Here is a 12,857-nt window from a genome sequence, read left to right as displayed (position 1 = left end):
ATAAAAATGTACTTGGTAATGTCACTTGTGAGGAGTTTACATTATTAGGAAGATTTTACTGGCTAGAGGGAAAAAACAAGACATTTCTCATTATTCTGACAGTGATCCTGGCGGCTGTCTTGTTTGGTAGAATGACAATAAAAGGTAAGCCGACATTGGTTTGACACACCTGTTGCCACTGGCTAGAGGGAAAAGGCAAGATTGTTATTGGTGATAATAGTACACATTGTGCTTGAGATTAAAGAGTCTATGACAAAAATGTATATATAATTTTCAAAACAGTAGTCCCTGATTTAACAACACCTTTCCACTGAAAATAAAAGTTATAATTAAAAGCAAATTATAGATGTAAGTCTTATGAACAGTAGGCTTCAACACAAATCAAATAGTAGACATACCAGTTCCAAACCTGCATATAAGCTTTAGAAATGAATCGGGTGTGGACATGTTGTGAAAAAAGATGAAAATCTCTGAGATACCAGTTGTTAGACTCCAGTTGCTACTGTCAGTTTTTCCTGGAAAGATCTGGTGGTTTGTTTTGATTTTGATTTGTTTCTTGTTTCATAGATTGGGACAAAAAGAGAACACCATAGACAAAACTCAGATGTCTGAGGATGGTATGTAAACCAAGAAGATATAATAGACATATAATGGAGTCCTCAGCATTCTAGTTCTTTTCTATTTATGATTACAATCACTGGTGCACATGACGTGATCAGACATGAGCCCCCAACACACACATGCACGATATTTACTGTACATGTAGTATGAATTCCTTTTACTTTAGATACAGTTTGATTACTTTTATAGCTAACAAAGGTCTCAAGTTCAATTTACAAATGAATATACTTACAATTTCAAAGTAAAATTGCAAATGCATATTAGTTTATAAATATTAAAAGTCAGGTATTTTATTCTGTGATTTTGTTTAACTTGACCTATACTGCACAGTGCTATTATAATCCACCTTTTAGCTATTATTAGTGGTGCTTTTTAAATATGCTGCTCATGTCTAAAATTGTGAGGCTTGTTGAGTTGAAGTGTGCTATTACCTTTCTAAACAATCAGATTTATTTTTTGACCTTGAGCATAAAAACCCCATAGTTATTGTATGAGAGACTTGGGCTAGTATGTAACCACCTAGCAACCATCCTAGCAACGAACACCATAACAACATGCTTAAACTAACCCAGAAGAGGCTTGTTTTTGTATTACCTATATACTATTGTAGTATTTATTAATATTTTGAATGATCTTTTATTTGTATATTTTCACTTTTAAATGTTTTTTAGTTTACATTTTACTTATTTATTTTATTTTCCTTTTTTACTTTTGCAACCGCATAACAACATGCTTAAAACTTAGAACACTTTAGCAACCTATAACAATGACCTGGCAACCACCCAAAACATGAATGGGCAAGTTTTGAATGGGCAAACATGACACACTTTCATTAGAAAATATAATACAGGTGCTGGTCATATAATTAGAATATCATCAAAAAGTTGATTTATTTCACTAATTCCATTCGTAAAGTGAAACTTGTATATTATATTCATTCATTACACACAGACTGATATATTTCAAATGTTTATTTCTTTTAATTTTGATGATTATAACTGACAACAAAGAAAATTCCCAAATTCAGTATCTCAGAAAATTAGAATATTACTTAAGACCAATACAAAGAAAGGATTTTTAGAAATCTTGGCCAACTGAAAAGTATGAACATGAAAAGTATGAGCATGTACAGCACTCAATACTTAGTCGGGGCTCCTTTTGCCTGAATTACTGCAGCAATGCGGCGTGGCATGGAATTGATCAGTCTGTGGCACTGCTCAGGTGTTATGAGAGTCCAGGTTGCTCTGATAGTGCCCTTTTGCATTCTTGGGTCTGGCATATCGCATCTTCCTCTTCACAATGCCCCATAGATTTTCTATGGGGTTAAGGTCAGGCGAGTTTGCTGGCCAATTAAGAACAGGGATACCATGCTTAAAAAACCAGGTACTGGTAGCTTTGGCACTGTGTGCAGGTGCCAAGTCCTGTTGGAAAATGAAATCTGCATCTCCATAAAGTTGGTCAGCAGCAGGAAGCATGGAGTGCTCTAAAACTTCCTGGTATACAGCTGTGTTGACCTTGGACCTCAGAAAACATAGTGGACCAACACCAACAGATGACATGGCACCCCAAACCACCACTGACTGTGGAAACTTTACACTGGACCTCAAGCAATGTGTGCCTCTCCTCTCTTCCTCCAGACTCTGGGACCCTGATTTCCAAAGGAAATGCAAAATTTACTTTCATCAGAGAACATAACTTTGGACCACTCAGCAGCAGTCCAGTCCTTTTTGTCTTTAGACGCTTCTGACGCTGTCTGTTGTTCAAGAGTGGCTTGACACAAGGAATGCGGCAGCTGAAACCCATGTCTTGCATACGTCTGTGTGTAGTGGTTCTTGAAGCACTGACTCCAGCTGCAGTCCACTCTTTGTGAATCTCCCCCACATTTTTGAATGGGTTTTGTTTCACAATCCTCTCCTGGGTGCGGTTATCCCTATTGCTTGGACAATTTTTTTTCTACCACATCTTTTCCTTCCCTTCGCCTCTCTATTAATGTGCTTGGACGCAGAGCTCTGTGAACAGCCAGCCTCTTTTGCAATGACCTTTTGTGTCTTGCCCTCCTTCTGCAAGGTGTCAATGGTCATCTTTTGGACAACTGTCAAGTCAGCAGTCTTCCCCATGATTGTGTAGCCTACAGAACTAAACTAAGAGACCATTTAAAGGCCTTTGCAGGTGTTTTGAGTTAATTAGCTGATTAGAGTGTGGCACCAGGTGTCTTCAATATTGAACCTTTTTCACAATATTCTAATTTTTCTGAGATACTGAATTTGGGATTTTCCTTAGTTGTCAGTTATAATCATCAAAATTAAAAGAAATAAACATGAAATATATCAGAAATATAATATACAAGTTTCACTTTTTGAATAGAATTAGTGAAATAAATTAACTTTTTGATGATATTCTAATTATATGACCAGCACCTGTAGATCTAGGCATAGATATAACATGTATAGATATGAATGAGTTTTTTGTGGTTATTTTAACAAATATATCATGTGATATGTTCCTTTTAACAGAACCAGTGACACCTGCCTTCACAGCAAGAGTATGTAGATTGTAGGATAATTCTCAATAAAGCATGCATGTCTTTTTTTTTTCATTACTTTTTTTTTTTTACTGTAAGGAATGAAGCGTTTGCATTTTTCTTCTTGTCTGATGCACACATGGAAGTTGTAACATCTGAGTAATGTTGAAATGTAGGGTTCGTTGATAGTGTTAATTATGGGGGGTGGAAACACTGTAGGCAGTCTGTCAGGGCTGAGTGAGATGATTTCTTAATTGAAGGGAAGTACACAATGCAGTTGGTTGATGTCTGATTTACTGAAGACTTTGTGGGTACACATATGTGTGGTTTCTGAAATGGATTAAACGAGAAATAAACTTAATGATATGAATATGCAATGTTCCACAATAAACATTAAAACACTGAACAGCACACTATATAAATATAACAACACAAAACAATGCTATTTTACACTATTTAACGGGCGTTTATGCTCTAAATGTCCATAAGAGGGCACTATTCGCACATGAATGCAGCAAGGGGCAGGGTAACATGCCTGGACATGTACTAAGCAGATGATCGCTACGTGCAAACAACAACCGTCACATAACGCGCACACACAATGTTAATAAGGTTAATATTCACTAACACAATGGTATAGCATCATAAGCATCTCACCACAAGGAATTTCACATAAATACTCGTGAATGCACTAAATTGAGCAGGAAATACAGGCAGTGCTATGCTAATTGGCTACTCCTTAATCGGTACAAGAGTAACAGCTGATCACTTAACAATAACAGAAAATATATAAATATATCGCGGTTTACTTACTTTACATGTACGCACACTGTAACCCAGTATAACTCGAAGTCAATGTCTTTAAAGTAACTCTGAATGAACTTGAATACAGCTGCCAAAACTCTCCATGTGCGCTCACGTGCGCTGCGTCTCTCTCTAACCTGCGATTCAGCTCCGCCTCACGTGATGCCATTGCTGCTGCGCTGAACTCTCTGATTGGGCAGAATCATCCGGCACTTAGAGATGGCAGAGCCTTTTGTACAGCCGCCCCCGAATCCAGGAACTGAATTCGCTCATCTAACAAAAGGTCTTAGTCGTCCTCGGGCAGTGCTGGAAGCTGGATGAGACGGGCCAAAACTCGTGTGTAAGTCTTCCCTTTGACATCTACACTGGCTGTCCGGACTCGACCATCTACACCGGGGAACACTTGAGTGACTTTGCCTACAGGCCAAAGGGCTCGAGGAAGTTGGGGATCAACAATCAAGACTACGTCTCCGATTTCCAATGCCTTCTTTTCAGTTCTCCACTTCTGGCGAGCTTGAAGATCTGGTAAGTAGTACTTCAAAAAAATGTCTCCAGAAGTGCTCCGCCAGCAGTTGGCTGTGGCGCCAGCGTCGCCGACTCAGCATCTCTGACTCCTGGTAGATGACTTGGGGTAATGACGCATCTCGACGGCCAATCAGGAAGCAGTACGGGGTGATCGGGTCAAGGTCAGCAACGTCAGAGGAGGTATACCCAAGAGGCTTTGAATTGAGGATACCTTCCACCTCAATCAGGACTGTCCTTAACACTTCCTCAGTAACAGTCTGGGCTCCGATAGTCACTCTGAGTGCTGCCTTGATGGAGCGGATCTCCCTCTCCCAGCACCCGCCGAAGTGAGGGGCGCTTGGTGGATTATAGGTGAACTTGATCTGCTGATTGGCAAGGTGGCTCTGTAGCTCATCTTGGAGGGTGGCGAAGGCATCATTCAGTTCGCGTTCTCCTCCCTTAAAGTTGGTGCCTTGGTCACACAATAACTCGTACGGTTTGCCACGTCTAGCAATAAACCGTCGTAGAGCCATCAGGAAAGAGTCAGAATCAATACTACTGAGAAGATCAAGATGGGTTGCCCTTGTAGGTCATGCATTTAAAGATTATGCCCCACCTCTTCTCATTACGTCGGCCGATCTTAATGAGGAATGGGCCAAAACAGTCCATGCCAGATGAGTAGAAAGCTGGACGGAAGTATCTCTGTCTGGTGAGGGGCAGGTCAGCCATGAGAGGTACTTCTGGGCGTCCTCTCCACTTCCTACACTCTGTACACTGGCGTTGGTACCGACGGACAGCTTCACGACCTCTTAGTATCCAGTACGTCCTCCTGATTTCTGCAAACAACCTCTCTGTACCTGGATGATGTAGCCTCTCATCATAATCCTTTATGATTAGCACAGTGATTGGATGTCGAGGGTCTAGAACAGCTGGATGTACAGCGTCCTCTTCCAGTACCTCACAGTGGCATAGACGACCTCCTACTCAAATAAGTCCAGTAGCAGCATCAAGCTCCGGGGAGAGTGTGATCAGTCTGCTTGTAGATAATATGGGTTTCCCAGACTTCAGAAGTCTCAGCTCATCAGGGAAAGCACTCTGCTTGAGCTTGACGAAGGACTGCATGTTGAACATCCCTTTGGAGGTCAGCACTGGAGGTGTAGGCCGCCCCGTGAAGCTCCTGCCCGTAGGCATTCAGGCACTCTGCCAGTGTGACATAGTGCTGCAGCTTAGCTGAGGGTGCAGTAGTGGTCACTAACCCAGAGAAGGATGACTGTCTTAGTTCGCAGCTTGGCTCTTCAAGCGATAAACGAGGCTGCTCAGGCCAACAATCTAATGGAAGCTTAAGAAATGCCGGCCCCTGGCTCCATCGGCTTTCTCTGGAGAGGTCTCCAAGAGGCTTGCCACGAGTGATGTCGTCTGCTGGGTTGTCTGAAGATCTGACGTAGCACCCAGATGGCGGAAGCTGTCATCTCTTGGATCTCTGCTACCCTTGTTCCCACAAACACCTTGTAACGAAAATAGCAATATTAAAACCACTTAAGCACAGTGGTGGAGTCAGACCAGAGTGTAGTGGAGCAGATAGGAATTGTAAGCTCTGTGGTCAGAAGCTGGGATAGCTGTGCTCCATTAAGGGCAGCAAACAACTCTAGGCGTGGTATGGATTGTTGCTTGCGAGGTGCTACCCGGGACCTGGCGGCAATGAAGGCAACTTCGACTTGACTCTCTTTGTGCTCTATACGCAGATAGGCCACTGAACCGTATGCCTGCTCCGAGGCATCACAGAAAACATGAATGTCATATCTACAGGATGAGTGATCTTTCTGTGATTGAGAATAGCACCTGGGCAGAGAGATCTCCTCTAGTCCACTCAACTCATTCTCCCATTTGTGCCATGATGCAAGCAGTTCCTTAGGCAACTGTGGGTCGTCCCAGTCGCGCTTCTTGTCCCACAGGCGCTGTACTAATATCTTAGCCCGGGTGGTGTAAGGGATAAGATATCCAAGAGGATCATATTGGCTCGCTAGTACTCGGTAGATCTGACGCATTGTTACAGAAGAAGAGCATCTGGATCGATGCTTGTAACGTAAAGTATCAGACTGACAATGCCACTGCAGTCCAAGTGTAGACTCGTGGACGTCTTGTTGGCCTTGACTGAGCCAGAGGTCACAGGTACTGGATCTCGATTCAGCGGGGAGGTGAGTAATCACAGATGGACAATTGCTGGCCCACTGTCGAAGTTCGAAGCCTCCGGTAGCTAGAAGTGCTCGAAGTTGATCAACTAGGTCTCTAGCCTCTTGGGGGGAGTGAAGACTGTGCAGGCAATTGTCGACGTAAAATGATCTCTGAATTACCTCTCTGAATTGGTCTCCCGGCTGACTGTGATCCATGACGTGTCTCTGCAGGGCATAAGTGGCACAGCAGGGACTGCACGTGGTGCCAAAGGGGAGCACCTGCCACTGGTACACGTCGGGGGGTCGCTCAGGTTTCAAGTCTCGCCACAGGAATCGGAGCAATGGCATGTCACCAGGAAGCAGCCTCACCTGGTGAAACATACCACGAATATCACTGCTTATGGCGACAGAGTGCTCTCGAAAGCGGAGCAGGACTGCTAGCAGTGATGAGCCTAGTGTGGGTCCTGGAAAGAGAAACTCATTAAGGCTGTGGCCTTCAAACTGAAAGGAGCAGTTGTAGACGACCCGGTTCTTGTTATTGTGCTGAACCATATGGTGCGGGATGTACCATGACTCTGTGGAAACTATCCTCCTCTCTCGGTTCCAGCTTGGCCACATAACCTGCTTCCTTCAGTTTGGTGATCTCGGTCTGGTAGGCAGATTCCTGCTCTGGATTCTTAAGCAGTCTCCTCTCTACACTCCTAAGCTGAGGGAGAACAGCTTCCTTGGGCATAGTTAAGCATGGCATACTCTGCATACGAAGGAGCGGTGTGGCATACCGCATCGTACCTTCCACTTCCACTCGCACAGTCTTCGCCTGCAGCAGTCTGATGGCTTCTTGATCTAGTTTGGATCGTGTTGCTATCTTGTCACTGCGATAGGGAATCACATCCATTTGCCATAGTCGCTCGACATGAGCAAACAAGTCTGTGTTGGGGAGAATGGATGTAAAGAAACACTGGTGTGTGTTGATCTCACGACGAACCTCATGAGTAGGACCTTGAAGAGTCCATCCAAGGCGGGTTCTGACTGCTGCAGGACCCCCTGGTGGGCCTAACCGGACTGGTTCAACAGGCGTGATGAGATGTGGACAATCTGATCCGATCAGTAACATAGGCTGCACTTTCTCCATCTGCTGCAGTGGAAGGCCAGCTAGATGTCTGTATCTCTTCTGTAAGGAAGCCACTGGATAGGTGTGTTCGGCAAGGCCTAATCTCTCAGCTGTAAATGCATGCTGAATGAGGTATTTCTTGTGGGGACGAGACACAGGTGATACCGTGAAGGAGACAGCCGCTCCATGAAGCACCTGCTGATCTTTGTGTCTCACTGTGCGCAGGATCAGATCTTCTGGTTGCCCCTTGAGGTTCAGTTGCTGAGCTGCAGCATGGAGGAGAATAGTCCTTTCTGACCCATCATCTAGCACTGCATACGTTTCCAATGATGCATCCCCATTTGTGATGATTACTTTACTAACTTTCAAGAGGACTCTGCGGCTGCCGACCGAACGGTCTGCATACAAGATGTCTTTCGTGGAACTCACAAGACACGAGTTCTCCTTGGGATCAGTCTCAGCATTGGTATTCAAAGCTCGCTCATTCAGGTCATGCAGTATAAACAGGTGTTTCCTGTTGCAGGTCTTGCACAGAGCCTTCAGTGTGCATCTGGAAGCATGATGATTGCGGCCACACCGCCAACACCTGTTGTTCTTGCGGATCCATGTCTGTTTCTGTTCTTTAGTAAGCTCCTTGAAGTTGGGGGGCATCCATTAAGGAAGTGACTAGCATTGTCACAATAAGGACAGTAGGCACGTGACTTCTCTCTATACCTGGCCAAGCTGGGTCTGGACTCTGGAATATGCGCTCTGCATTCACTGTCAACAGTGGGCTTCTCAGTACCCAGCAGGATGCTCGTAGATCTGCCTGGAGGCTTGGTGTCATGACGACCTTCTCTTTTCTTACTAGGTAAGGGTGGAGCATACATGACTGATTTGGCAGTATCATCTTGGACCTGAAGCTCGTACTCTAACCAGTTTGCAAAGTCGAGAAGTGTGGGAACTGTGATCTTAAACGGGTGGACGTATCTCTTAAAAACTAATCTGGAGTTCATGTGGAAGCTTGCCTTGGAGTCTGGACACATGTGAACCGCACTCTAACTCAGCTACTCCCTCTGAACCCAACTGTTCCAGCATACTCACTAGTGAGCGCACTCGAAGGGCGAAGAGTTTGAATGCTTTCACGTCACCTGGCTTGAGATTGGGACCTTCCAGTACTTCAGCGATACTCCGCAGCACAAGCCTGTGTGGCTGCCCATACATCTTCACAAGAGCTTGCATTGTGTCTGTATATGGTCTCACAGAGTTACAGTAGGAGTCAGCCACTAGCAAGGCCTCTTCTAGCTCCAGATGATCAGTCAGAATCTGATACTTGAAGCGCTCACTCGCATCTGCTGGCAGAAGGTTTTCTAGTGCCATCCGCAGTCTGGAAAACTGTCGGGGATCTACTGCTGTCAGGCTGGGGATAGTAGGCTTAGGTCCTCGATATATCTGTTCTTGGACGTGCAGCAGCTCCTTTCTAGGTGTCACCTGTGGACGTGAGGGTAGACTGAATCCTCTCTCTCTCTGAAGATGACTGTGTCTGGGATCAAGCATCACAGAGTCGTACTGTCCTGTTCCTGCAGGCTGGGCTGAGTATGTATATGACCTCTGAATCGGTGTGTGATGACTCTCTTCAGGATGAGGCATCCTAGGTGAAACTGTAAGGTCTTCCATATGTCTCGTCAGCTGCTCACACGGGGCAGGTCGGGGTGGAGGAACTTCATCAGCATACACTGCAGAACTTCTCCGACTACAGACAGACGGTGGCAGGTGAGTACGAGGGGCTGGTATTGGTGTCGCTGATCGACCAGGAGTCTCAAAGCTGGTGCTAAACTGCTGAATTTCCTTTCTCAATGAAGCATTCTCCGTCTTGAGTCCTTGCAGTGTAGACATGATCTCTGGTAGAATGTGGCTGCGAAGCTCGTCGTTGTCCCTCTTCATCTCAAACCACATATACTTTATATCAGACAGCTGCTGGATTTGAAGGTGGCGCTCACCTTGCTCTGGTGACACATCTTCAAATGGCTCTGGCCATACATCTCTGAGAACTAGATCATCTCCGTATGAAGGCTGACTCTGTGGAGAAGACGATCGGGATGCATTCTCTGGTGTGAGTGCAGCGGCTTGGATTTCAACTTCATTCAGATGTGTAGCTGATGGTACTCTCTTCACAAAGCCTGATCCATAAACTTGATAATCTGCTAGATGTGCAGGTGGCCTTATTTGTCGTCTAGGTCGGACAACAGGAGGATCTGGCTCAGAACGCGATGTCATCTCTCTACAGTGATTCACTGATCCGGCTCGAAGGACCACTTGAAATGTAGGTTTCGTTGATGTGTTTAATTATGGGGGTGTGAAACACTGTAGGCAGTCTGTCAGGGCTGAGTGAGATGATTTCTTAATGGAAGAGAAGTACACAATGCAGTTGGTTGATGTCTGATTTACTGAAGACTTTGTGGGTACACATATGTGTGGTTTCTGAAATGGATTAAACAAGAGAAATAAACTTAATGATATGAATATACAATGTTCCACAATAAACATTAAAACACTGAACAGCACACTATATAAATATAACAACCCAAAACCATGCTATATTACACTATTTAACATGGGCGTATTATGCTCTAAATGTCCATAAGAGGGCACTATTCGCACATGAATGCAGCAAGGGGCAGGGTAACATGCCTGGACATGTACTAAGCAGATGATCGCTACGTGCAAACAACAACCGTCACATAACGCGCACACACAATGTTAATAAGGATAACATTCACTAACACAATGTATAGCATCATAAGCATCTCACCACAAGGAATTTCACATAAATACTCGTGAATGCACTAAATTGAGCAGGAAATACAGGCAGTGCTATGCTAATTGGCTACTCCTTAATCGGTACAAGAGTAACAGCTGATCACTTAACAATAACAGAAAATATATATATATATATATATATATCGCGGTTACTTACTTTACATGTACGCACACTGTAACCCAGTATAACTCGAAGTCAATGTCTTTAAAGTAACTCTGAATGAACTAGAATACAGCTGCCAAACTCTCCATGTGCGCTCACGTGCGCTGCGTCTCTCTCTAACACCTGATCAGCTCCGCTCACGATTCAGCTGAACCTCTGACTCGTCGGTGTATGGCAGAGCCTTTTGTACAAATGTATTTAAATACATCTGTTTAGCTTTTTTTAAAATAATGCCACAACTGCTTTAAGATATTATAACACGCAATATTTACATTAACAAAAAAATTGCACGCACAGAATTTGAAGCATTTGTGTATATAAAACTTTGGAAATTTTGTATGCATGTCAATATAAGACTGAATTTATGTGATGCATTAAATTTCTTCCCTGCTTTGCATAATCCAATTTGTTTTTGTCACCTATGAGCTACTGCTTTTGTACAGCAGAGGGCAGTGTCGCAAACAAATGAATGTCTGTGTCAGCAGTGTGAAATTTTTGCTTCTGATGTTAATATTTCTCTCACGTTAGGCTTGAAACTAGGTCACAAATGGGTGGTCAGCTTACAGACACTTGAGCAAACCGAGTGTGTTGGTTCATTGCCATAGAAACTTTTGCGGCTGCACATGTTCCTGTGTCGCCTGTGCCTGTCGTTATTATTTTCGATGACACACTTTTCTCTGATTCTGAGGATGCAGAGATACTGTATGACATTCCTGGATTGTGCGGCTCTGTGCCGATGAGAGGGGCTGGGTGGAATTGGCTCTGGGGTTTGCTGATGAAAACATTCCTGAAGTATAGAGTAAAGCCCAAACAATAGAGCTCAATCACAGATATAGGACAAATATAGTTTTGGGGAGATGCTACCATTGTCCTTCTTAATCTGTGATTCTATTGTTTGTTTATGAGTATAAACTGGGTATTTTTTGATCATACCGAGAGTACACAGTGTTCACTCTTAATAAAATAAAGTTTCTGAAAGGGGGTTTTGTAGTGATGCCAATGAAGAACCCTTTTTGGTTCTGCAAAGAACCAAATGAACAGTTTATAAACTCAATGTGGGAAGAACATTTTAATAATGCAAAACCTTTTTCCACTATAAATAACCTATTTATGTTTTATGGACGTTAAAGTTCTTCACTGTACAAAAAGAAACTTTATTTTTAAAAGTGTGCGTGGCATGTGGGTGCTAGCACTAGGGAGTTTTTGACTCTGGTAAACACTGTAAAACAAACCCATGTGAAAATTGTTGGCCTCAATGACCTCATCGCTGCCTCCAGACTCCACCTGCTGTCTGCTAGTCTTCAGCTGGGAGTAAAGCATTCCCCTTTGATGCTTTCCATACAGACCACTGCTACCTTTTCTGTACCTCCCTGACAGAATGTTCGACTGGTCGTGCTTTGCCTCCAAAACGTGTTTGGGATAAAGGGATAAAGCACTGAAAAAAAGAAATAGAGACAAAAGCATTTGCTGAGTTATTGTAGGTTTAGCTACATTCACTTAGCTGCCAGTGACCGCATGTGACCTTTTTGGTTGGGGTCAATAGCCACCAGCCCTGTCCTCTAACCTTTTGGACTGGTCAGTTTTATTACCACGGACTCATACCATCTGTTGGTGTTTGAACCCATAAATCCCAATGCAGAGAGTATAATAAGCATTCTAATCTCAGGATATGCTTACTTCACTACTATGTAGTATTCAAAAAACGGTATTTCCAATTTCCAAAATCGCATACTGTCTGAGTAGGTGCTATATTCGATGAGGAAATTTATGACTGTCAAAAAAGTATGTTCTATAGTGTGAATGTGTTTAGTATGAATGAAATTCAGATGTTCTACACCCCTCCATGCTGTCAGTGTCATGTGACTTACAGTGTTAATTGTGTCGCTTCACTAAAGTCAAGTCACCTTTATTTATATAGCGCTTTTAACAAAACAAATTGTGTCAAAGCAACTGAACAACATTAATTAGGAAAATAGTGTGTCAATAGTGCAAAATTACAATAGTAAACACTCATTTTTCAGTTAAAGGCAGTTCCTGTGGTTTTGTCCCTGTTGTCGTTAGAGACAAGGTCTTTACAGGAGATCTGTATCTGGGGCTCATGTAGTTGTCCTGGTCTCCGCTGACTTTCAGGGCTGTCGAGGTCGTCTCTAGGTGCTGATCCAC

At 43.5% G+C, this 12,857-nt stretch overlaps 1 long non-coding RNA gene across 1 annotated transcript; it reads left to right on the top strand.

Moving 5' to 3' along the window:
• Positions 1–85: 85 nt before the first annotated feature.
• On the top strand, positions 86–3,618 carry LOC122135603. Its single transcript, XR_006153616.1, has 3 exons — positions 86–144; positions 568–617; positions 3,135–3,618. It is a non-coding gene; the product is annotated as an uncharacterized LOC122135603 (long non-coding RNA).
• The last annotated feature ends 9,239 nt before the right edge of the window (positions 3,619–12,857 follow it).

Source organism: Cyprinus carpio, chromosome A25 (genome assembly GCF_018340385.1).
Source record: "Cyprinus carpio isolate SPL01 chromosome A25, ASM1834038v1, whole genome shotgun sequence".
Lineage (NCBI taxonomy): Eukaryota > Metazoa > Chordata > Actinopteri > Cypriniformes > Cyprinidae > Cyprinus > Cyprinus carpio.
This window is presented reverse-complemented; position numbering and strand designations above follow the sequence as displayed.